Here is a 24,763-nt window from a genome sequence, read left to right on the forward strand (position 1 = left end):
CCTAAAGTCTGGGGGTCACCATCATATTTTACAGTTATGGGAGGGACTTTTGCCATTCGGCGTTGCCTGCCCCCCATACTCTTTGAGCAGCCCTAGCTGGAGGGGGGGAGGCTGGTTCTGGGTTTTCTTGCCCCCAACCCCCTTCGGCTTCTTCACCCTCCCATAACCTATGCGTCGAGTACCTTTGCTCAAGATCTGCAGCCTGCTCCCTTTCCACGGCTCTTTCACAGCTATTGCGTTCAGACCAAGCTTCCTCGGGGAGCCTCATGGCATGGGACAGTTTGTAATCCTCTTCCCCAGTGGCACTCCAATCCGCTGACTTTTTCTTTTGTCTCCTTCTTGTGATTCCAGCATCCAACTCCTCCGACTCCTCTTTCGGTCCCACACCCAAAGTCCATCGGGGACAAACAGCAGGCTCTTCCATTCTTAGTCCAGCCAGACTTTCAGTTAAAGATGGTTCTGCTGTCGCCCCCTCAGTTTCCTCTTGGTCACTCACTTGCAAAGACATTTCTTTTCTTCTTGTGAGGACACCCCCTTCAGTAGGTTGTAGCTCCGGGTGGGGTGAAAGTGAGACTTAGCTTAATTGTCAGCCCGTCTTCATTCACAAATCAGGAAAGGAAACCACCAGACTCCATTTGTTGAAATCAAGTGTACTTTTACTAATTATAGATGAATAGAAGCGAAGCTAAGCTAAGTCTGATTATTTAGGCGCAAAAGCGAATAATATATTGTATAATTCATTCCCCTCCCCTTGGCATCCCGTATACAGTCCAATCATAATTCTCCCAAATGTCAGGTGTGAGGTAATGTCGAAAGGTATCACCAGGATGGAATGCTGGGCCGTTGGCCTTGGCGGGAAACACTCCTCCTCCACATGCGCAGTAAGGTGGTCAGTTCAAAATCTAGAATCTTCCTCCAGCAAAACAATGATTCCCCTCCCAAATACCATGCCCTCCCTCCCCATTTCAATGGCAGCCGAAGCAGTAGCAAAGCGGAGGCTGACATCTACGAAGCCAGGGGAGTCCCAAAATAAGGGGCCGGTCCATGCCAGGTGCCACAATAAAAGTTATCATTTCTTGGTGGGTATCCATCCATATCTCAATGGGTTCAGTGGAAAAATGAGCAGGACCGCCTCCCGCAATAGAGCCATCTATTTGGCAAAAAGCAATAGGGATTTTTAAAGTCTTTAGTTTCAAACCTAGCTTCTCCACCATTTCAGGGCTTATCATGCAACGGGAACACCCAGAATCTAATAGAGCCATAAGGTTTTCTTTTGCGCCAGAAGAGGGCACTCTAAGCTCGATTGGGATAAGCATAGGGCCAGAGCGGGAACTTACCCAGCGATGAGAATCCTCATCATCAGTGTCGTCAGTCGAGCTGGGGCTTTCATCTCCCCCCTCCTCTGGCTTGAAGCTTCGAGAAACATTTTCTGCAGCTAAGGCGGCCTCCTTCCTCTTGCCTGTAGCCTTCTCAGGTTTCCTCTCCCTCCGGGGGGGTGGAACGGGGGTGGGTCAGCTTGACTCGGCAATTCACAGCACGATGCCCCTCCTTTCCACAGCGGAAACAAGCGGAAGGCTTGGGTTTGCCTGCAAAACCTCCCCTGCCCTCACTTTTTGGGCAGGGGGTTTTAAGGGGTAGTGGTGGGGATTTCTCAACTTCTCCCTCTTCCATGCAATGAAGCCTGATTAAGTCTAACTCAAAGTCTGCAACGTTCTCATACCAAGGTTCCAAACGACGGGGAAGGCGTCTGTTTATGCATTGCTGGTAAACATCTTTATCCAAGCCATCAGCGAATCTATCCAGCAAGGCCTCTTCCGACCACCCCCTCATGTAGGCCGACAACTCCTGGAATTCTTGCACATATTCAGGCACAGTTTTCTTTCCCTGTCTAAGGGCCGTAAATTTCAGCCAAGCATGACGCTCGGTCAAAGGGTCGTCAAACCTTCTCCTCCTGGCTGCCATAAATTCATCAAAATTCCTCAGGAGAGAGGAGTTACTATTATGCAATCCGACCATCCAGTCGGCTGCTTTCTTCTCCAAGGCCATCAACACCATTCTCACTTTAGATTCATCTGTGACTAAATCAGGCCCATATATTTCCATATAATTCCAGACCTGAATAATAAACAACCTGAGACCTCTGGGTTCTCCATCATATTTTACGCTTAAGGGTGGGACCTTAGCCATCTGGCGTCGCCTGCCCCCCCTGCTCTCAGAATGTCTCTAGTCACAGGGGGGGGGGGGAGGTTGGTGCTGGGTTTTCTTGCGCACATCCCCCTTCGGCCCCTCCAGTCTCCCTTAAACTATGCAGTGGGTACCTTTTCTCCAGTTCCTCTGCTGGTTCCCTTTCCACAACTCCCTCTCGACTTCGGCATTCACTCCATGCCTCTTCGAGGAGCCTCATGGCATGGGAGATTTTGTAGTCTTCCTCTCCAGAGCCACTCCAGTCAGCAGCTGGTTTTTTCTTTGGTCTCCTTCTTGTGACTCCAGTTTGTAATTCCTCAGGTTCCTCTTTCTGTCCCACACCCCAAGTCCATCTGGGTCGAACAGCAGGCTCCTCCACTCTCAGGTCAGCTAGCATTTCTGTTAAAGATGGTGCTGCTGTTGCCCCCATGGCTTCCTCCTGGTTGCTTTCATGCAAAGACATTTTCTTTTCTTTCTATGAGGGCACCCCCCTCAGTAGTTGTTCGCTCGGGGTTGGGTGCGAGGTGAGATTCAGCTTATTGTCAGGTGCGACTTCATTTAATAATCAGGAAAGAAACCACTCAACTCCATTTGTTTGAAATTAAGTGTACTTTTACTAATTACAAATGAAAAGTAGCAAAGCTAAGCTGAATCTGGTTAATTAGGTGCGAAAGCAAAGAATATCATGTATAATTCAATCCCCTCCCCTAGGCACCCCAGTCCATAGTCCAATTATAATTCACCCAACTATCAGGTGGGAGATATCTTCAAAAAACATCACCAGGATGGAATGCTGGACAGTTAACCTTGGCGGGAAACTCCCCTCCTCCACATGCGCAATAAGATGGTCAGGTCAGCGTCTAGAATCTTCCTTCAGCACATAACGATTCCCTTCCCAAATACCATGCCCCCCTCCCTGTTTCAATGGCAGCTGAAGCAGCAGCAAAGCGGAGACTGACAGTAACTTTCTAAGCAGTTTGGAGAACCAGTTGTTGGAAGAAATCTTTTGTTTTTTCCCACTTTACAGGGCTAGTCCTGTAAGGAAGGCAGGAAGGAAACCTTCTGGTGTTTCTAGCCTAATCTTTATTACCCTACTTACAGAAACTGCCTCTCCAGTTAACCCTTATTACCAATGTAACAACTAAGGCAAAGTGCCCATCGACCTGAGTGACATTGACTTGGCCACACCCACATGATCACATGACCACCGAGCCCCGCCTACCCAGCTGGTCATTAGGGCCGAGAACTGGTTGGTAAATTATTTGAATCCCACCCCTGAGTCGCACCCAATTTTACAACAGGTTGTTCAGCAAATCACTGAAGTTGTTAAGTGAGTCATGAGGTCATTAAGTGAATTCATCTTCTCCCATGTAGAGGTAATCCTTGACTTACAACAGTTTGTTTAGTGACCATTCAAAGTTACAACAGCATCGAAAAAGTGGCTTATGACCATTTTTCACACTTACATCCGTTACAACATCTCCCATGGTCATGTGATCAAAATTCAGGCACTTGGGAACTACTCAGATTTATGATGGTTGCAGTGTCCCAGAGTCATGTGATCAACTTTTGCAGCCTTCTGACAAGCAAAGTCAATGAGGAAACCAGGTTATTGTGTTACTAATTTAACAAATGCAGTGATTCACTTAACAACAGTGGCAAGAAAGTTCGTGAAATGGGGCAAAACTCACTTCACAAATGTCTCAGTCACAGAAAATTGCAGCTCAATTGTAGTTGTAAATCGAGGACTACCCATATTTTCATTTAGCAGAAATATGATCAGCTGAGTTGAACCATCAACTCTGCTTCAATGTAGTGAGATGGAACTGGGCTGGCTATAGTTACGGCATCTTTGGCTTGTGGTGCTCCAGGATATTTTGAAGGAAGGAGGGAAAGGAGAAGGGAGATTTGACCCAATTGGCCTGGATATTATTTCCATCCTTATATTTTCCCTCAAATTATATGATGACAGGAACCTGGGAAAGCAAACTGCTGAAACAGATGCCAGAAAACATCTGGCTCAGCTTGTCGTAGGTGTGTTAATGGGTTTCCCAACCTGAAGGTCAGCTTTTGATAATAAGCAACAAATAAAGATCTAATCTCTGAGTCAAGTCAAAAGACTTTTCATTTTACCTTTCTACTTAGGGGGCTCAGAGCAAGGACTGTAAAATTCATACAGATGCCCTATTAAAGCCTTCTCCTCAGGAGTGTTGGAGCAGAAACACATTTGCCTATCCTCTAAAGTGATTTGTCCATTACTAAAAGCTGCAGTGGAGTCAATTCATGCACTGGTGGTCCAGAACTAATTTGCATAGTCAACTACATGCAATTTAACGTCATTTGCGTGTCATTAAAACTGGTGAAAAGGATGTTAAGCAAAACCTGATGAGCTACTGTCCTCTGTTCATATACGTAGGGCTCATCTGTGAGAATACTACGTTCACAGTTATAGATTATTATTTGACATTTACTCCAATGGGTCTGATTACCAGCAGGGAATAGGATTGCAGCCTGATCCTATAATTGTCTATAATTTGACTTTAAGAACTAATGTTGTTGCTGCTGTTGATGAGTTTTTTAATCTGTTTTTTGTATTTTGTTTTGTCTTGTTTGTTTTCTTTGTATTGCCCCCTTCCCTATTTGGTTTCTTAGCCGCCCTGAGTCCCTCCGGGAATAGGGCGGCATACAAGTTTAATAAACTGAAACTGAAACTAATACGGCCTTGAACGTAGAAACTAATTAACACCATCAATATTTCAAATGCAAACCATCAGCTTTCAACTTACAAAAGATCTTCCTCATTGTTCATTTCACAGTTGAAAGTGAAAAAGATGAAAAATTTAGTGAAACATACCTTGTCTACATCTACTTATCCCTGTCCAGAGGTGGTATTCAGCAGGTTCTGACCAGTTCTGGAGAAACTGTAGCAGAAATTTTGAGTAGTTTGGAGAACTGGTAAATATCACCTCTGAGTGACCCCAACCCCATCTATTCCCTGCCTTCTGAGTCCCAGCTGAACGGGAGGAAATGGAGATTTTGCAGTAACCTTCCCCTGAAGTGGGTAGGGAATGGAGATTTTACAGTATCCTTCCCCTGCCACACCCACCAAGACACACTCACCAAGCCACACCACACCCACCAAGCCACGCCCACAGAAACAGGAGTAAAACATTTTGAATCCCACCACTGCCTGCCCCTGTCCCCCAGAACATAACAGAAATATAGAAACAAGTATGTATGTATGTATGTATGTATGTATGTATGCATGCATGCATGCATGCATGCATGCATGCATGCAGATATGTATGTCCCTGTAGATGTTACTCTACTAGTAGTTAGTGACTATAGGGACAGTGCTCATCTCTGTTTCAAGGCAATTGAGAGAGCCTTGTCCAAAGACATTTCTATGGTCATATGGAAGGTACCACCTTCCTACTGAAGTGGTACCTATTTATGTACTTACATTTATATGTTTTCAAACTGCTAGTTTGGCAGGAGCTGGGGCACAAAGCGGGAGCTCATCCTGTCATGTGGGGCTCGGTCTCTAACCTGGGCTGCCGGTTTTCTGGCCATTCATCCAGATCTAGACAGGTTATGAAATACCAAAAGGTTTGGATAATGAAGATTACACTCTTTGAACACTTATTTGAAATGTTTACTAACAAATAAATATAATGAAGCTCATTCCTGAGAAGACAAACAGAATTGTGCCAAAATTCAAGAGAAAACATTTCTCCCTTGAATCTGTCTGCCTTCATTTCTCTCTACAATCCTATCACTTCTTAATGATCTTTTTTTTTACAGTTCAAAAGTTTTATTTCTTTTAAAACAAACATTTCATCATTCCTCAATCAGTAAGACATCGAAGTACAATTTTTTGTGTGTCAAAATAGTTCTAGTTTACCACCAAATTCTTGTCTAGTCTAATGTATACCCCTCCCTCCCTCCACCCTCCCCCCAACCCCCCTCCTCCTTCCCCCCCCCTGACTTCCCAGAACCCGTACACGGTATGGATTTTTAACAAACACAGTCTAAAATCTATTGAGAAAAAAGAAATAAAGAAATTAATGACATTCTACATTGACCTTAGCTTCTTCTTGCTGAACTAACTTTAAACAATTTAAATCATTTCTGATCTTAAGCATAGGCTAACTGGAATTTCTTGGTCCCGTATTTATTTTGTATATAGTCAATCCATTTTTTCCAGTCTCGTTTATATCTCTCATTTGAGTGGTCTTTAAGATATGCTGATATTTTAGCCATCTCGGCTAAGTTTGTAACTTTCAATGTCCATTCTTGAGTTGTAGGCAAGTCTTCCTTCTTCCAGTATTGCGCCACCAACAGTCTTGCTGCCGTTATTAGGTGCAGGCTTCTTAATGATCTTTTTGTTTTCCCACTCCAGGACTATATTGTCTTTGTATTTCGGGTTCTACGGAGTCTGCTCCCTTAGCTCTGAAATCACCTTCCTTTACCCTTTTGCCTTTGTGAAAGTGGGATGGCTTTTAAAAGGAGTTTTAAAATCCTTTTTCTTTGAGAAGTGGCTTTGTGAGGAACCTATCTAGCTCATGAATATTGACAAGTCGCATATGAGTATCTACTTTATATTAATTATAGATGTATATGAGCTCATCTAAATCACAGTCACTGCTTTAGTCATAGGTAATTATGTGGAGATTTGTCTTCATTGTAGGTATCTGTTTCACCACCTTAGTTGTGAATTATTTAATAATTTTTGTAGGGCAGTATATTTGCAGTCACTGTGTCTTTTTTCTTGTATCATACTTTGGTAAAATGAGCAAACTAACTAACTAAGTACTTTACATGAAATAATAAACAAATAGCTATTTAATTAACACATATTATTGTTTAATCCTAAGTAACTTGAACTGCTGTTGTTTGTAAATTGATCTTTTTACATTGTGAGTGAAGTAATCTTCAAGGGAGAACTGTAGGCCAAATTATCATGTTTTAGCCCTGAAGTACATTATTTTTCCACTGGAAACCAAGCTGCAGTAATATTAAGAATAAAATTAGTAAGCAAACATTTCTCTTCCCCTTTCTTTTTCTTAGCAGCAAAGGTCACAAGCCATATGTCGTAATAATCTTCACCATATAGTCTTCAAATATAGACCAAATAACCTTTAGCTTGAAGCTAAGTCTCTCTTTAACTACTGCCATCTTCTCTGTCCTTTTCAAACGTTTTAGAACTGGAAAGCAAGCTGATGGTTTATCAACAGACATGGGATTCAAATAATTTAACAACCGGTTCTCTGTCCTAATCATCAGCTGGGTAGGTGTGACTGGGTGGGCATGGCCAACTCAATGTCACTCAGGTGGATGGGTGCTTTGCCTTAGCTGTTACAATGTAATAAAGGTTAACTGGAGAGGCAGTTTCTGTAAGCAGAACAATAAAGATTAGGCTAGAAACAACACCGGAATGTTTCCTTCCTGCCTTTCTTGCAGGATTAGCCCTGTAAAGTGGAAAAAAACAAAATGAGATTTCTTCCAACAGTCAGTTCTCCGAACTGCTTAGAAAGTTAACAACCGGTTCTCTCGAATAGGTGCGAACCGGCTGAATCCCACTACTGCATACCAAGTGGAATGCATTATGATCAGCTAAAGTATCAAAAATTTCCGATGGTTGTACTTTGTAGCTTACAATATACTTAGGGTTCTTCTCTTATAATTACTGTGGAACTAATGGATGTCAAAAGCATTGCTTGGCTGATTTGATGCAAAATCCCTTCTTACGTTTTTGTCCTAAACTCAGGAGAAACTCTTTTCTGTGGGTGCTTCGATTAATAAATAGTACTCCAGGGTTTTCTGTTTATCCATTGTCTCATTAAGAGAAGAATGCAGATATAGTTAACTAAAATTTCTCGCATGGAGCCCTTGTTGTTCTTCTATTAAAATTCCCTTTTTGATTTATTCTCTGCAGGTGGTTGACTTTTCTTCTAGCATACAAATTTTAATTATCTATTTCTTCTTACCACTGACATTGTCAATATTGCCTTTTAATTACAAAGACCAAGACAACATTCATAAAATGCTCCCAAGGACCTAATTTTTTCTCTTTTTGTTTGTTTTTCGATCTTCTGTTGCATTATTATTTGAATAAAGCTATGAAAATAAAATCAGACACTCTTTTTGCCTTGCTCTAAAAAAGTATTTTAGGACAATGTATGTAAGTAGTCCTCAACTTACAACCTTTCATTTAGTGACTGTTCCAAGTTACAAATGGCAGTGGGGAAAAAAAGATTTATGACTGGTCTTTGCACACAATCAAAATTCAAGGCAACCCACACATATTTACAAAACTGGCAGCATCCCTGGTTCGTGTCATCATCAGTTGTGACTTTCCCAGCTGCCTTCCAATGAACAAAGTCTGTGAGGGAAGCTAGATTTGCTGAATGACCACATGCCTGGCTTATAACTCCCTACCTATAAAAAAATAAAAATGAATAAATCTCCTATCTTACATTGCATTAGGCGGAAGGCAAAAAGCACCATGTGTTCTGGTCCTCCAGCAGCCTGCAGAGCTGGCAGCTCAGACAGTGAGGAGGTCGGGAAAGAACATGGGCCAGTCCTGGGGTCTGAGGAAAGCTCAGACAAGGGCTCTGCATCGGAGGCAGAGACGGAGCTAGAGAGCAGCAAGCCAGAGGAATAGCTGGACCCTGTTCCCAGTGTGTGCATGCACAGAGCAGCCAGAAGACAAAAACAACTAAGAAATCAGGGTCGACTCAAGAGTAAAGCCACACCTTGGGGGTGATTGGGCCCTCTCATAGGAAACAAAAGAGGAATGGATGGGGAATGGGGTTTTGCAGGAAACAATTTATTCATTGGTCTGGAAAGTTCTGTTTGTGAGAGACTCTGTGCCAAGTTTGGCTTTGCTTTGTGTTTGGACACTAGTTATCTGGCAGCGCTCCTAACAGGATAAGATGTGTGTAGAAAAACATTCCTCTGAAAGACTGTTTTTCTGCCTTTCTGACTGTGAATGAAAAGAATGCAGTGGTATAAATAAAAGGTTTTGTTGGGATTAAGACTTTGCTTTTGCTTTCTAAGAAAGCCTGGGTCAGAACTCCATGCTGGCTTGTAAGTCAAGATCTAAGTCCTAGTGGGACCGCCTCCTGCCACATACCTCCCAACGACCCATAAGATCTCACAGTCTGGGCCTCCTTCGGGTACCATTGACCAGGCAATGCCGGTTGGCGACTACTCGGGGGAGGGCTTTCTCTGTAGCTGCTCCGACCCTGTGGAACGATCTACCCGCAGAGATCCAGACCCTTCCCACTTTCTCGGCCTTCCGGAAAGCCACTAAAACCTGGCTGTTCCGGCAGGCCTGGGGCTGTTGACCCTAAAATACGGTCCAGCCTCATTTAGAACGGAGTGTACGGTGTGTTGTTTTTTAAATCTATCTTTTCTTTTTCCCTGTATTTTATTTTTTTGATTTTATTTCTGTATTGTAAGCTGCCCGGAGTCCTACGGGATTGGGCGGCATATAAATGTTATTAAACTCTAAACTCTAAACTTTTGCCAAATACAGCATGAGCATGCTTGGAGGATAAAAAAATGACTGTTGGTTGTGTTTGTGGCATCTTGGGCGAACTGGAACAAATCAGACTAGTATTTTTCTTACCATTAGCAATAGCAATAGCAGTTAAACTTATATACTGCTTCATAGGGCTTTCAGCCCTCTCTAAGAGGTTTACAGAGTCAGCATATTGCCCCCACTGTCTGGGTCCTCATTTTACCCACCTTGGAAGGATGGAAGGCTGAGTCAACCCTGAGCTGGTGAGATTTGAACCGCCGAACTGCAGATAGCAGTCAGCTGAAGTGGTTGCAGTACTGCACTCTAACCACTGCGCCACCTCGGCTCTATTAGTAGCCAATGCTGCATCTAGCATGAACATGATTCCATCTGATAATTTAGTCCATATTTCAACTTATTAACAATCTTTTCTTGGTACATGTTCCGATATTTTGCTCCTATAAAAATAGAAGTAACCTGCAAATGCCAGCATGCTTAGGAAGTCAAAAATTATATTTTAACGTATTTTAATGTCTTAAACATTTTAGGTCATAAAATTACTTTCTATCTTATATCTTTTTCTTCTTTGAAAGTACACTCAACCTAAGATTTTAAAACAATACAGAAGATAGCCTCACAGAGAAAAGGTTTTATAGGTTCAGTCATTTAGATTAGCTTTATGTGTTTCATGAGTTCTATAACTACAGGTTTTTTTTAATGTTATGCTACATTTATTTTCTTATTCACTTATCTATGTGGTTCGGATTTGATAAGGATGGATTTTTTTACATTTTATATTATCGTTCATTCTATTTTGCCTGTGCTGGTCTGTGACTGTAGTTAAGTATTATTTTAATCACCTTAATGAGAAAGTTTAAGTCTTTTTTATGGAAAAGCTTCACTTTATGATCAGCATCCCTGTATCTCCCTGGTGATATAATGGATAATTGTGTCTTCGAATAAAAGAAGTATAAATAGTAAAAAAAACAAATCTAACAAATAAAATATTTTTTTTAAAAAAATGGTATGGGTTGGTGTGTAACTATGAAACTAAGAGGGGAAGTACATACAATAGATCCAATGAAGGTGATCTGATCTTGTGAAGTTGTTGTCGTCGTCGTAATCATCATCATCATCATCATCATCATCATCATCATCATCATCATCATCATCATCATCATGTCCTCTATGGTGATGATACAGGACATGGGGCAGCAAGTGCTTTCCAGAGGTTTCATTGGGCAGCAAGTGCTTTCCAGAGGTTTCAATCATTTGTAGCATCTTCGGCATTGTTTCAAAAGACATTAATAGTCTCAAGAGCTTCCTTAAGTAAATTTGTAAGTAAGTTTAATTTTATTTATAGGCCGCCCAATCCCAAAGGACTCCGGGTGGCTTACAGAAGGAAAGAGAAAAAAAATAAAAGAAAGTAAAAATAAAATAAGACAAGTTAAAACAACATAAATACATTCATTTCAATCAGGGCTGGACCTCAACAATGAGGTCAATAGCCCCAGGCCTGCCGGAAAAGCCAGGTCTTGACAGCTTTTCTGAAGGACATGAGAGTGGGTGAGGTCCAGATTTCTGGGGGTAGTTCGTTCCAAAGGGTCGTGGCAGCCACAGAGAAGGCTCTCCTCCGGGGAGCCACCAGCTGACATTGTCTGGTTAACGGCATCTGAAGGAGGCCAACCCTGTGGGATCTTACCAGCCGCTGGGAGGAGTGTTGCAGTAGGCGGTCTCGCAGTTATGCTGGTCCTAAGCCATGTAGGGTTTTAATGGTAATAACCAACACCTTGAATTGCGTCCGGAGACCAATGGGTAGCCAGTGCAGCTCGCAGAGGATAGGTGTAACATGGGTGTACCTAGGAACACCCAATATTGCTCGCGCGGCTGCATTCTGGACTAGTTGCAGTCTCTGAACGCTTTTCAAGGATAGCCCCATGTAGAGCGCGTTGCAGTAATCTAGCCTTGAGGTGACTAGGGCATGAGTGCTTCCCGATCCAAGTAGGGCCGCAATTGGTGCACCAGGCAAACCTGGGCAAAGGGTCCCCTGGTCACAGCCGACAGATGATGTTCCAGTGTCAGCTGTGAATCCAGATTGCATGCTCTCTCTGAGGGGTGTAAGTTTTCGCCCCCCAGGATCAAGGATGGACTATCTGGGCTGTACTTTGGGCAGAACATCCATAGCCACTCAGTCTTGTCAGGATTGAGCACGAGTTTGTTTACCCCCATCCAGATCCTAACAGCATCCAGGCACCGGCATATCACGTCCGCCACTACACTGAGCTGGCACGGGGCAGAGAGATATAATTGTGTATCATCAGCATACTGATGATACTTCACCCCATGCTGTTGAATGATCTCACCCAGTGGCTTCATGTAGATGTTAAATAGGAGGGGGGACAAGACCGAACCCTGTGGCACCCCACATTTAAGGGGCCTAGGGGTCGACCTCTGTCGCCCAACCAACACCGACTGCGACCTGTCAGAGAGATAAGAGGAGAACCACCGTAGAACGGTGCCTCCCACCCCCACCTCCTCTAACCGTCGCAGAAGGATACCACGGTCGATGGTATCGAAAGCTGCTGAGAGGTCAAGAAGCACCAGGATAGAGGAATGTCCTCTATCCCTGGCCCGCCAGAGATCATTGGTCAGTGTGACCAAAGCAGTTTCTGTGCTGTATCCAGCCCTGAAGCCAGACTGAAAGGAGTCTAGATAATCTGCTTCATTCAAGGTCCGTCGGAGTTGAAGCGCCACCACCTTCTCAACAACCTTTCCCAAAAAAGGAAGATTGGAGACAGGACGATAGTTCTTAAGAATAGCTGGGTCCAGAGAAGGCTTCCTTAAGTGGCTGCGGGAAAGACCCCTCCTGTAAAGAAGCATTCGTAATCCTCTGGAGCCAGCCTCGTGTTACCTCCCTGCTGGTCGAAACCAGCCAGGAGGGGCACGGGTCCAATAAACAGGTGGAGGAACTCATCGCTCCCATGGCCTTGTCCACTTCCTCAGGGGTGACAAACTCGAACTCATCCCAGCAAATCTGACTAAGACCCATCCTCGGCATCTCAGCTGGTGCTGCCCAAATAGAGTCCAGGTCCGCCTGAATCTGAGTGATTTTATCCGACAGAAACTGGACCAACTCCTCAGCTCTTCTCTGCAAGGGTTCCCCTGCTTCCTCACCTTTTAGGAGGGAGCGGGTCACCCTAAACAAGGCAGCTGGGCGGGATTTCGCGGATGCAATAAGAGAGGGAAAATATGTGCATTTTGCCACCTGTATCACCACTAAATAAGTCCTAATAAAGGCTCTTAACAGTGTTCGGTCAGATTCGGAGTTACTAGCCCTCCAGCATCTCTCTAGGTGTCTCTTTTGGCACTTCATCTCCTGGAGTTCCTCGGTGAACCAAGGTGCCCTCCTAGATCCACTGCTGCGGAGAGGCCGCAAAGGCGCAATCTGATCCAGAGCCTCAGCCGCGGCAACATTCCAGGCTGCAACTAAGGACTCTGTCGGGTTGTGGGCAAGGGAGTCAGGATCCCTCCAAGCTCCTTCTGGAATCCTTCCGGATCCATCAGGCGCCTGGGGCGGAACCACTTAATCGGCTCCACCTCCCTGCGATGGGGGAGTAGCATCCCAAAGTCAAGCCTCAGCAGGGAGCGATCTGAGCATGACAAGGGTGAGATCTCTATTCCCCTTAATTCAAGATCACATCTCCACATTTCCACTGCCCTGAGAGAAATGCAAGGTCAAGTGTGTGACCCGCTCTATGAGTTGGACCCTGAACTACTTGGTTCATGGAAGCCAAGAACTCCTGCGCTCCATCAGAGTGTTCACCCAGGGATGGCAGGTTAAAGTCCCCCAGTACCATCAGTCTGGGAAACTCCACCGCCAACCTGGCTACCGCCTCTAGGAACGCAGGCAGGGCCGTTGTGACGCAGCTGGGAGGAAGGTACGTCAAAAACAAGCCCACTTGAACCCCTAGGTCCAACTTCAGGAGAAGGGACTCACACCCCACAATCTCTGGGGCAGGGATCCTGCGAGGAGCTAGTGACCCTCGGATAATAACTGCCACTCCCCCACACCTTTTTTGGTGTTGCGGCTGGTGTAGCACCTGGAACCCATCTGGGCACATTTCCGAGAGGGGGACTCCTCCCTCATGGCCCAGCTAGGTTTCAGTTATACATGCCAGGTCCACCTACTCGTCTAAAATTAAGTCCCGGATGAGGAGAGCTTTATTTACTACAGACCTGGCATTTAGCAACAGCAACCTAAGACCAGGGCCCTACTCTCCTCTGCCACCAGGCCCTTGAGTTGAGCCTTTAGTAGGGCCGGAACAAGGAATCGCTGTAAGGTAGCGAATCCTTCTTCCCCGGTAATGGCCAGCCCTACAGCTCCTGTCATATCTGCCCCTCCCAGTCATGACCGAAATTCCCCAACCCTCCCCCATCGCCATAGACCCCTGCCCACCTCCCATGGCCCCCATTCTTCCCGACAGGCCACATTCAGCATCCATACCAGGACGGGGGACGGATCTGGGCCCCCATCCACTTCTGCATCCACACTCAGTGGAGGGGGCCACAGGTCACCCAGCCGATCCCCTCATATACAACACACAACCACTCTCCTCATACAGCCCCCATAACAATAGTTAAAATACAGAGTAATAATATAAAATTAAGCAAATTTAAAAAATTAAAAGTGGGGACACGATCTCACCCATTCATACAAACATTCCCTCAACACACAAAATAAGCACAATTTTTTTGCCCCACAAAAGGGGTTGGCGCAAGTTTAAAAAAGGTGAACTTGGTAAAAAGTTTAAATTTAAGAGAGGGGGGGCTCCACTCTATTAGTCTTCTCCCCTGCGGAGTCCAGAAAGTATATGCAGTCTGAGAGTCTAAAATGGCTGAATAGGTCGATGCCAGTTGGGGAGGGGGGAGCTGGCTTTCTGACCACGTTCTCCTCGTCTCCCCGTCCACTCCTTCTACGAGGCTGTACAACATGGCAGCACTATCAGTGTGGCCAGAGGTCTCCATGGCCGCAGTAACAGTTAGTTAGGATGATACATTAGGATGATAAGCAGAAAATCCCTGAGGACAAGGGTGGGGGTGGCCAGAGGGCGAGGGCAGCTGGAGAAATGCACCACCAAAAGGCAAGCCCACGTCGCCCAAAAAGGGAAGCCCAAGAAGATAGCGGGTGGCAGCGGCAGATAGCAGCGAGAAGGCCGCTTTGATGTTTTAAGAAGCCAGGATCACAGCTGCCGGAGTATGGACAAAGCAAAAGTCCTTAAGTGTTTGGCATCAAGTTTTCCAAGATGAGCCTTGTTTCCTCTTTCCTCCAGGAGAAAACATTCAACATAATGCAATTTTGGGAGGCTGGTCTTTAGGTATATGTAAGAGAGGGCCAAGAAACCACATTTGTTGTTTATTCAGAGTTCTCGATAGATGTTCTAAATCTGATCTTTCTAGCACCTCTTGTTTAGTGACATGGTCACGATATGAGACATGGAGGATTCTTCTCAAGCAGGTTAGTGGAAAACATTTAACCATTTAGCCATCTTGACTGTACACTTAAAATTACTCTCCCATTAGATTGAATGGAAGTGAAGATAGCAAAAGAGGATGTGGAAGCTGTTTGGAACAATGGTTTCTTAGAGTGTCACAGAATTGTATAGACTTCCAATAAGAGATGGTATGAAAAAAGATGTTTGGTAGTTTCAGAAATGAATGAGAAGCAAAACATCTTCAAAGAAAAACCAGAAAGTCCAGTTGCCTCTTGAAAAAAAACCTTTGGGACAACCATGACCTGGATGACTGAGAATCTCCATAGACATGTAGAGGCATAATTGTAGGAAAAATATGGATGAGGAAAAAATAGTGTGTGTATGTATATGATTCCTATTGCATTGATAATAATTTGTCAAAGGGTTGAACTGAAACTCATTGTTATAAGTAATAATAACTAAGAAAAAAAAGAAAAAGTTGCATCCTGTTAAAATGATGACTAATGGTAAGGCTGAAGATATAGAAGATATGACAGGAGCAATGCTAGAATATAGATGTAATTTGCTTATGGAATGGCTGTTTAACTCATTTAAGTGTGTGTGAAGACTTCATGCTTACTAATAGGAAGGCTGCACCCATGGGTTCGAGAGAGTTATATTTCGGTTTTAACTTAAGTGCATGGATTATTTCAAGTTAAGCTCATGGATCTCTTCAACAAGCATAAGCTGCAAAGCTGCAATAAAGAGAAATATGATATCTTTACATAACTAAGGGCAGAGTATAATTTATGGTGATTTACTAGAAAAAAGCCACAGCAGATGATAGTACTAAGTACTATTAGTTACTCAATAAAGCTGGTTTGTAACTGGAAGGGAGGGCATCAGGAGGGTGCGCAGGGGTTCAGGAGAAACTCTAGCTAAGTTTCTGTGCAGTTCAGACACCCCAAATCCCATTACTGGCTGGCTCTGCCCACCCTGCCCTTCTCCTCTCAGGAGTCCCCATGTGGCCTGTTTTGGATGCAGGTTAAGTGCAGGGTGTGCACAGAGGCTCAGGGAGGGCAAAAAATGGGCCTACCAGAAGTTTGCGAAGGCCAGAAATGGGCCCATTTCCAGCCTCCACAGCATGGGGAAGCCATTTTCACTTTCAAGGAAAGCCTCCGGAGCCCAGGGAGGGCAAAAATGCATCCCTGCCATGGTGGAGGAGGCCAACTAGGCCACGCCCACCCAGCAACAATAGCAATAGCAGTAGACTTATATACCGCTTCATAGGCCTTTTAGGCCTCTCTAAGCGGTTTACAGAGAGTCAGCATATTGCCCCCAACAATCTGGGTCCTCATTTTACCCACCTCGGAAGGATGGAAGGCTGAGTCAACCCTGAGCCGGTGAGATTTGAACCGCTGACCTGCTGATCTAGCAGTAGCCTGCAGTGCTGCATTTAACCACTGCGCCACCTTGGCACAGGATATACAACCCCTTGCTAAAATTTTTGAAGCCCACTTCTGAGGATAGCCCAACTAGAATGGAAAGTTGAAAAAGCAATTCCTGTGAAAAAGCAATGCTTCATTGATGCCAAGAAAACAATGTGATTGTGCCCACAAATTGACCTCGAGATGATTTCCTTGAATCTCTAATAAACTAAAAATTAATTAAGTCCTATTGTGATAAATCCTATATCCACAACATTAGAATTTTCCGTATTTATTTATGCCTAGGTTCCTGTCATTCCTATTCCCACAAGGCTGCCATGTGAAGAAACAAAACAACAACAACTAGAAATATTTTGTTATTTTCATGCCCATTTCTGCTGGCTTTCACTTTTCTATATGCATCTTCCTCTATTATTGCATGTTTGTTTGTTGAGACAAATGGGAAATCAAAAGAATGACTGCATTACTTCAGAAGGTGCAAATTGTGTCAAGTCACCTAAAATGCTTTAAGAAACAAATTTCCCCAGTCCCTGGAAATGAGAGCAAAAGAAAAAGAAAAAGTAATGAATCAGCTGTATCTTTCATTATTCTTTCAGTTGCCTTCAGGCTGTGTTTCATATTCTATCTCCTGAATAAAATCAGAAAATTATATAAAATTATAAAAGTTTGATTACAAAATCAAACTGTTCTAGGCACTCTTTCATCTTACTACATTATAAAGGTCTTTTTAAATATGAATTTGTAAAATGACAGCCTTCTTTTTTGGTCCTACTTCTTAGTATACTTAACATTTCAAAGGTGCTTTTATATTACAATTTATTCTTCGTTCTGTGGGCTTTTTATGTTGTGATCAAAGGGGTTGGCTTGGAAATGAAAAAAGCATTGATGCAGATCTGGAAAAAAGATTGGGGTTTCTTAATTCTGTATTTATATTATATTATATTGTATTAATTATATTATATTAATTATGTTATTATATTATTATTTCAGATAGTTCCTCATTTATTACTGTAATTGAGACCGGATTTATATGTGTAAGTCAAGCCGGTTGTTAAATACTTTCTCAGGGTTCCAAATAGCATCCAAAATTAAATCAGAGTCCAAGGCAAAGTATTGCTCAAAGTTCCAATTTATTGAAAGGGCCACGTTGGCACATCTGGGAAAACTTGAATCTGAAAACTTCCTGGTTTTCCCCGCCCAGTTGAAAGTTCAAGATCTTACCCCACACCTACAAGCCCATCATATGGTTCAATCTTTCACTGCCATGCTGACAATTCCACCCATCCAGTTCCGGTCAGGTGCAGAGACAAGGATGACCTTGGCTTTCTAAAAGGAATTTTGTTTTGGCTACATAGCATCTAACTCCATACAATCCCCCCTCCCATTTTCCCACAATAGAAAAGGCATAGTAGAATAATAGAAATTATGGCAGGCCAAAGATCCAAAAGGAATATGGCTGCAGACCTGACACACTTTTTTTTGCAGCAGCAATTGTTAAGTGAACCCATTGTACCCAATTGTGGCTTTTTGTTGGAAACTGGAAGTAAACATCAGCATTCTGGCAAAAAAAAGTAGTAAATTATGGTCATATGACTGTGGGATGCTACAAAATACCATGATGCAGGCTGGCTGCCAAGTGTTTTGTGATCACATGAGTACAAGGGAGGAGTATCCATAGGAAACTCAAAACCAAAGTATAAGTAGCTTTGGAGAAATCTGTTGTAAATTTGAACAGTCACTAAGTGACCCATCATACGTTAATGACTAAGATAAAGATTTCCCTTGGCCCATATGTGCTAGTCGCTCCTGACTCTAGGGGGTGGTGTTCATCTCCATTTCAAGGCCGAGGAGCCAGTGCTTTCAGAAGATGTCTCCGTGGTCATGTGGCGCATGGAACGCTGTTACCTTCTCACCAAAGGTGGGTCCTATTTTTCCTAATTGTATTTTTACATGCTTTCGAACTGCTAGGTTGGCAGAAGCTGGGACAAGTAACATGGGAGCTCACTCCATTACTCAGCACTAGGGATTGGAACTGACACACTGTCAACCTTTCTGATCGGCAAGCACAGGATCTTAGCCACTGAGCCACCACATCCCTAAATTAATGGCTACCTGTATATTATATTATAATAATCTGAGTTTCGGGGACACGTGCATTGTGAGTATATTTTTTTATTTCATAAACAATGTAATCAATTATACAATAGGCAGCGTGAAAATGTTGGATGCCTTTGAGTAACTGAAAACTCTTTAGATGAGCAACTGCAATCAAATGTTTTCTTTAATTGCTGATGTGTCACTCACAAGGGACAGTAGCATATGCTTATCTCAAATAATCATCCAGGCTGATTATTTGTAACAATGAAATTGAGAAGGTGTCATTAAATCAATTATTATTCTTTTGTCTCACCCTTCCTGGAATTAGACCTGAATTGGACCTGAAGTAGTGTTTGCCATTGTGAGAACAGTTTACTTCTAAGTAAAAAAGCCAAGGGATATCTCCAAATAATCAGAGAAAGACCTAAAGCTAATTAACACTATTTTTTAACATTGAAAAATATCTACCAAAGAAAGTTTTATCTAAATAATTGTTCCTATCTTAATCAAAAATAGGGAATAAGTTCTGTGTGCCTAAACATGCATAGGTATTTCAGCGAAACACCAGCTGTCTTGGCATAATCTTTCTGTAAATGTACATGAGATCAAAAGTCTTGTAAGGCATTCTCTGTTGCTACAAAAGCAATGTTTATGTAAATCAAAAGTCACCACATTAGCATCTCTCTCCTTCTCTATTTCATGGCCATGCCATTCCTGTCTTGACAATCAAGAAGCAGAGTAGAGGAAGGAGAGGAGGAAGGAAGAAAGTAGAGAAGGGAGGGAGGGAGAAAAGAAAGGGAAAACAAGGAGGTGTTACAAAAGGAGGAATGGATGGTAAATAAAGCAACCCAAAATGTACATAGTAACCTATTAAATGAAATAATAAATATATAAGAATGATAAATGTAAAGAACAATAACAATTATGTAAATGTATACTTAAAATGGTATTTAAGAGAATAAAAAAACAACAGCTCACAAAGTGCACGCACGCATTGGCAGACAAACATGCACACACACACACACACACACACACACACTCATGCAAACTCTCTCTCACACACACACACACAGTTTCAAACTCCTTGTGAAAGATCAACCAGCTTTTTGTTAGAGAAATTTACATGAAGTAAACATTTGTGCACTATTAAATTCATTGTGTTCAAAGCCTTCTTCTAAGTGATAGATGCTAGTGCCTCACAGAAACATATTTGTCTTCTTGTTGGATGATTATGTTTACTGCCTTCTATTGACCTTTCCAAGTAGTTTGATTTTATCTTTATTTGGTTACTAAATCACTGCCTTTAAAAAAAAGTCCTGTGTCTCAAGCTACATTTTTTCTTTTCTTTTATAGATCTCTAGTGGACACTATTTTCTCTAATATGAGCACTGGCTCAAACTTGCTGTAGCTTATTAGGCATAATTTTGCCACATGGTTTTGCAGTATAGCCTCTTCACAAGGATATTTATTCTTTATTTTAAAATCCTGGCTGCTTCTCTGCATCTAACATTCACGGTGTTCATTCACCCAGATTATATATTTGCCTACTATTTGTAGCATGCTTTTTCCGCAGCAGGAAAACAGCAGAAGTTCTGAAAGAGGGCCCGGAGATTCCTTTGCGTTGATTGCATCTTCATTTTTATGAAGGAATAGTAAAAGCAAATTGTCTTCTTTGCCCTTGTCTGGGAAGCGTGGGCCAGATGGTGTCGGCTTCAATGGGAGTGATGGGAGTATGATTGGAAGTAACCAATTTCATTGTATTTAAGTACAATGACAATAAAGATTATACTTACTTATGAAAGTAACTCCATTGATGATTACAGGAATTCCTCAGGCAAAGAAATCTTTTCAAGATCCCAATGGTAGAAAACTATCCCAGTTCTTTTTTAAATATTGCAGGGGACAGTCTGTCTGGGTCGCCATGCCTTTGGTGAAAAAGGTTGAGTCAGCCACAGATTTTATCATAGTCAACAGGTGACTAGGACTACCAGGGACATCCAAGGTACAGGCAATTAAAAAAGTCAAGATGATGACCACTGCCATGCAATAATAATTCTTCCTCTTTTACATGCACAGAATGCACTTTAAATAACTGTGAAGTTTCAGTTGTGTGATCACACCTTGAACTATTTTCCAAAACACCAAAACACAAGACAAAAAACAATGGATGGAAACTTATCAAGGAGAGAAACATTCTAGAACTAAGATGAACTTTCTTAATAGTGGGAGCAATCAACCAATGGAATAGCTTGCCTTCAGAAGTTATGGGTGCTCTATCATTAGAGGCTTTTAAAAAGAGACTGGACAATCATTTATCTGAAATGGTATAGGGTCTCTTGCTCAAGCAGGAGATTGGATTAGAAGACCTCCAAGATCCTTTCAAACTCTATTGTTTCGTTATGCTATGTTTGAGCAATATCCCTAAGGACCATTCTTGTTTTAATCATTCTCTTCTCCCTCCTGCTCTCTCTCCTCATTCTCATGTTGGTCTGTTGGAAAATTCTAAACTTGGTTACAGAAAAATTTCATTTAAGTTAATGATGTTGTCAAGTTACCTCTTTTATAAGGAACTCTCTTATATTTATCTTTTGTTGCATTTTCTGGAATGACTCAGAGTCCTAATACTCGCTGGTCCAGTATTTGACTACTAATGATGTGATTGTAACAAAATGAATTGTTAAGAGAAAAGTTTCCTCCTTTGATGAAATCAGAGATGTATGGTACTCTTGCTGATAGTTGAATATCAATAGCAATATTTCATGCTGAGTGGGGCTAATTTTGTGGCCTGATTCCTCTCTTATCTCACTTCTCATGAAATTACATTCTTGATAGTGCTTCCTATCTTCAAAGCATAAGCATCAAGCATACTCTTGGTCTGAGTAGGAGAATTTTGTCAACAGAGAGTCATGGCAAGTAAAACCAATGAATCTTGGACTTATTTATCAACACTGGAGTATCTCGAGGAAGTCATAAGTAAAGCTACAACATTATTATTTCTTGAGATAATGGAAAAAGAGGCTGGGAGCACTGCTATTAGTTGTTCTACTATTCTTACAGAATACTTTGCCTTTAAATTTAAAACTTGCACCATCTCTCCCCATTAAGAATCTGCTTAAATTAAAATTAAAATTAATTGACAGTATTTTAAAATTTCAATTTTGCTTCCAATTTCCAATTTCATCTTGTATTTCACTTGAACTCTTTCTTCTTGTTGTTATTTGTTTGTTGTTGTTGTTGTTGTTATTTGCAATTTTGATTACCATGGATATTAAAACTGGCTGTAAGTTTTAGTGGATTGCTGTAAACCGCCAGGAGTGTTTTTGATTTGGCGATAGGCAGATAGAATGAATGAATGAATGAATGAATGAATGAATGAATGAATGATCGATTAGTAAATACTATCAGTTCCTTTCTTTATGCCCAGCATTGGGTTTATTGAATACAGGCAGCAATACTAATCTGATAAAGTGAAACAATTTGAGTAGATTCAAACTCATAAAGAAAAATTGTGTTATTTCATATTTATCCATGAATTTTAATACAGGCACATTTGCAAAACAATTAATGAAAACTTAGTGCTGCATTTCCAGCATTTCTCAGATAGGGGTGGCAATAAATCTGACTTGAACAAAGACGTTGCTTTAATGACATAAATGCACAAATGAGTGAACTGTTTTTATACCGTTATGCCCTATTTGTTTGCCTGCTGTTTCCATAGAACTGTCATCTATGGGGAACGATGGGTTAGGAGAGGTTGAGGATTATTTCCATCACTGCAGATTTGTTCATCAAATATTACAATTCCCATTTCAAGCCTAGTAATAGCACTGAGATTTATGCAGCAGTTTTCCTCAGTATTCAAATTATTTCATATACTAATTCTTCAATTAGTATTCATATACTAACTCTTATCCATAGTGATTTAGTCATAAATCTAACTGAGTTCAACAAGACTTTTAGATAAGTTTTACAGCTTTAATAATGGCTCAAACTTCATAGTTATAGAAATACTTGAAAAAAATTGTTAACAATTAGGAATAGCCTAGAACAGAGACGAGGTTTCTTTGCATACCATTATTTCAATCCTATTTATATAGCAATCTCTGTCCCATGTTTATGCAGATAGTCCTTGATCTACAACCACAATTGAGCCCAAAGTTCATGTTGCTAAGTAAAACATTTAATAGAAAGAATAGAGGAATATGGAAAAGTAGCAGGCTTGAAAATAAACAAAGACAAAACAAAGATTATGACAAAGAATATGCCAGCAACACAAAAGGAAGTGTTGTCAGAAACTTTGCAGATTCAAATTACAAGTAAGGTTAAATATTTGGGGATATACTTACCACCTAGATGCAGCACTCTTAAGGAGGACAACTATACTAGACTAAAACAACAAATAGCGACTGATCTGATGAAATGGGAAAATCTGCACCTATCAATGATGGGAAGAATCTCTACAATTAAAATGAACATTTTACCTAGAATTTTATACCTGTTTCAGACAATCCCAATCAGATTGGGTAAGGATTTTTTTCAAGATTTAAATAAAATAGTTTTGAAGTTTATTTGGCAAGGGAAAAAAGCTAGAATAAAACTTAAATTGCTACAAGATGCTAGAATTAGAGGAGGATTTGGCCTACCTGATTGGGAGCTATATTACCAAGCAACAACCTTGATGTGGATTAAGGAGTGGATATCATTAAAAAACTCTAGCTTATTGAATGTAGAAGGTCATGATTTACTGTTGGGATGGCATGCTTTCTTATGGTATAAGGGAACTAAAGCACATGATTATTTTAGAACACATTATATAAGGAGGCATTGTTATTAAACTGGGAAAAGGTAAAAAGATTACACTACTTAAAAATTCCAGTCTGGATATCAACAACTGAAGCATTTTCATATCCAATAATATATAAAAAGGAACAAACAGTTAGATACGTTGAATTATTGAATTCAGAGGGTGAACTCAAATCTATCCAAGAGTTGAAACAAGAAGGGATAGAAATGAACTGGTATTCATATGTACAGATACAATCTAGATATAATGAAGATAGAAAATCCAAAGGTTTTTACAATAAAATGACTGAGTTAGATAAAATTTTAACAGGTACTGATGAAAAAGTAATTAAAAAACTATACGAATATTTATTGGAGGTTAAATTACAAGAAGAACAAGTCAAAGAAACTATGATAGCTTGAGGGAAAAATTTTAGGTATGGGATTGATTTAGAGAAATGGCAGAAACTGTGGTCTCAAAATTATAAAATGACAATGTCTACTGCATATAGAGAAAATTTGTATAAGATGTTTTACAGGTGGCATCTACCCCCAACCAGAATTGCAAGAATGTCCAAGAATAAATCAGAAAAGTGTTGGAAATGTCATCAGATACCGGGCTCATATTACCACATGTGGTGGACTTGCATTGAAGCTAAAAGATACTGGACTAAAATCCACATGTGGCTGGAGAAAATGACACACAAACAAATAGACTTTAAACCAGAGGTCTTTTTATTGGGGATCATACCAGAAACCTATAACAAAGACTTAAAATATCTGATTGTAAATGTGTTAACAGCAGCCAGAATCATATTTGCAAAAAACTGGAAAAATGAAACAATACCAAAACAGGAAGAAGTTATTCGAAAAATAATGGACTGTGCTGAAATGAGTAAATTGGCACTTGAAATTAGAGAACAAGAGGACGAGCAATTTTATAAGATATGGGACTTGTTTTATCAGTGGCTGGGGGGAAAAAACTTGGAAATGAAAAATGATTTACTCATGCTATAACTGAAGAAGTTAAATGATAACACAATCATGCTGTGAAATAAATTAACAATGATACAATGAAAAATTAATATATCTATGAATTGAATACTTTAGAACTTTTTGCTTTAAAAAGGATAAGGATAATAATGATTTTATGTATACTTAATAGAGGACTGGTGATATAATGTATGTTAAGAACGTACTATAATGATATCTTGTTGTTGATAAATAATTTTAATAAGGGAATAATTGAAAAT

Source organism: Thamnophis sirtalis, unplaced genomic scaffold (assembly GCF_051295495.1).
Source record: "Thamnophis sirtalis isolate CommonGarterSnake01/CBP01778 unplaced genomic scaffold, rThaSir2_p1.2 scaffold_5, whole genome shotgun sequence".
Taxonomy (NCBI): Eukaryota; Metazoa; Chordata; class Lepidosauria; order Squamata; family Natricidae; genus Thamnophis; species Thamnophis sirtalis.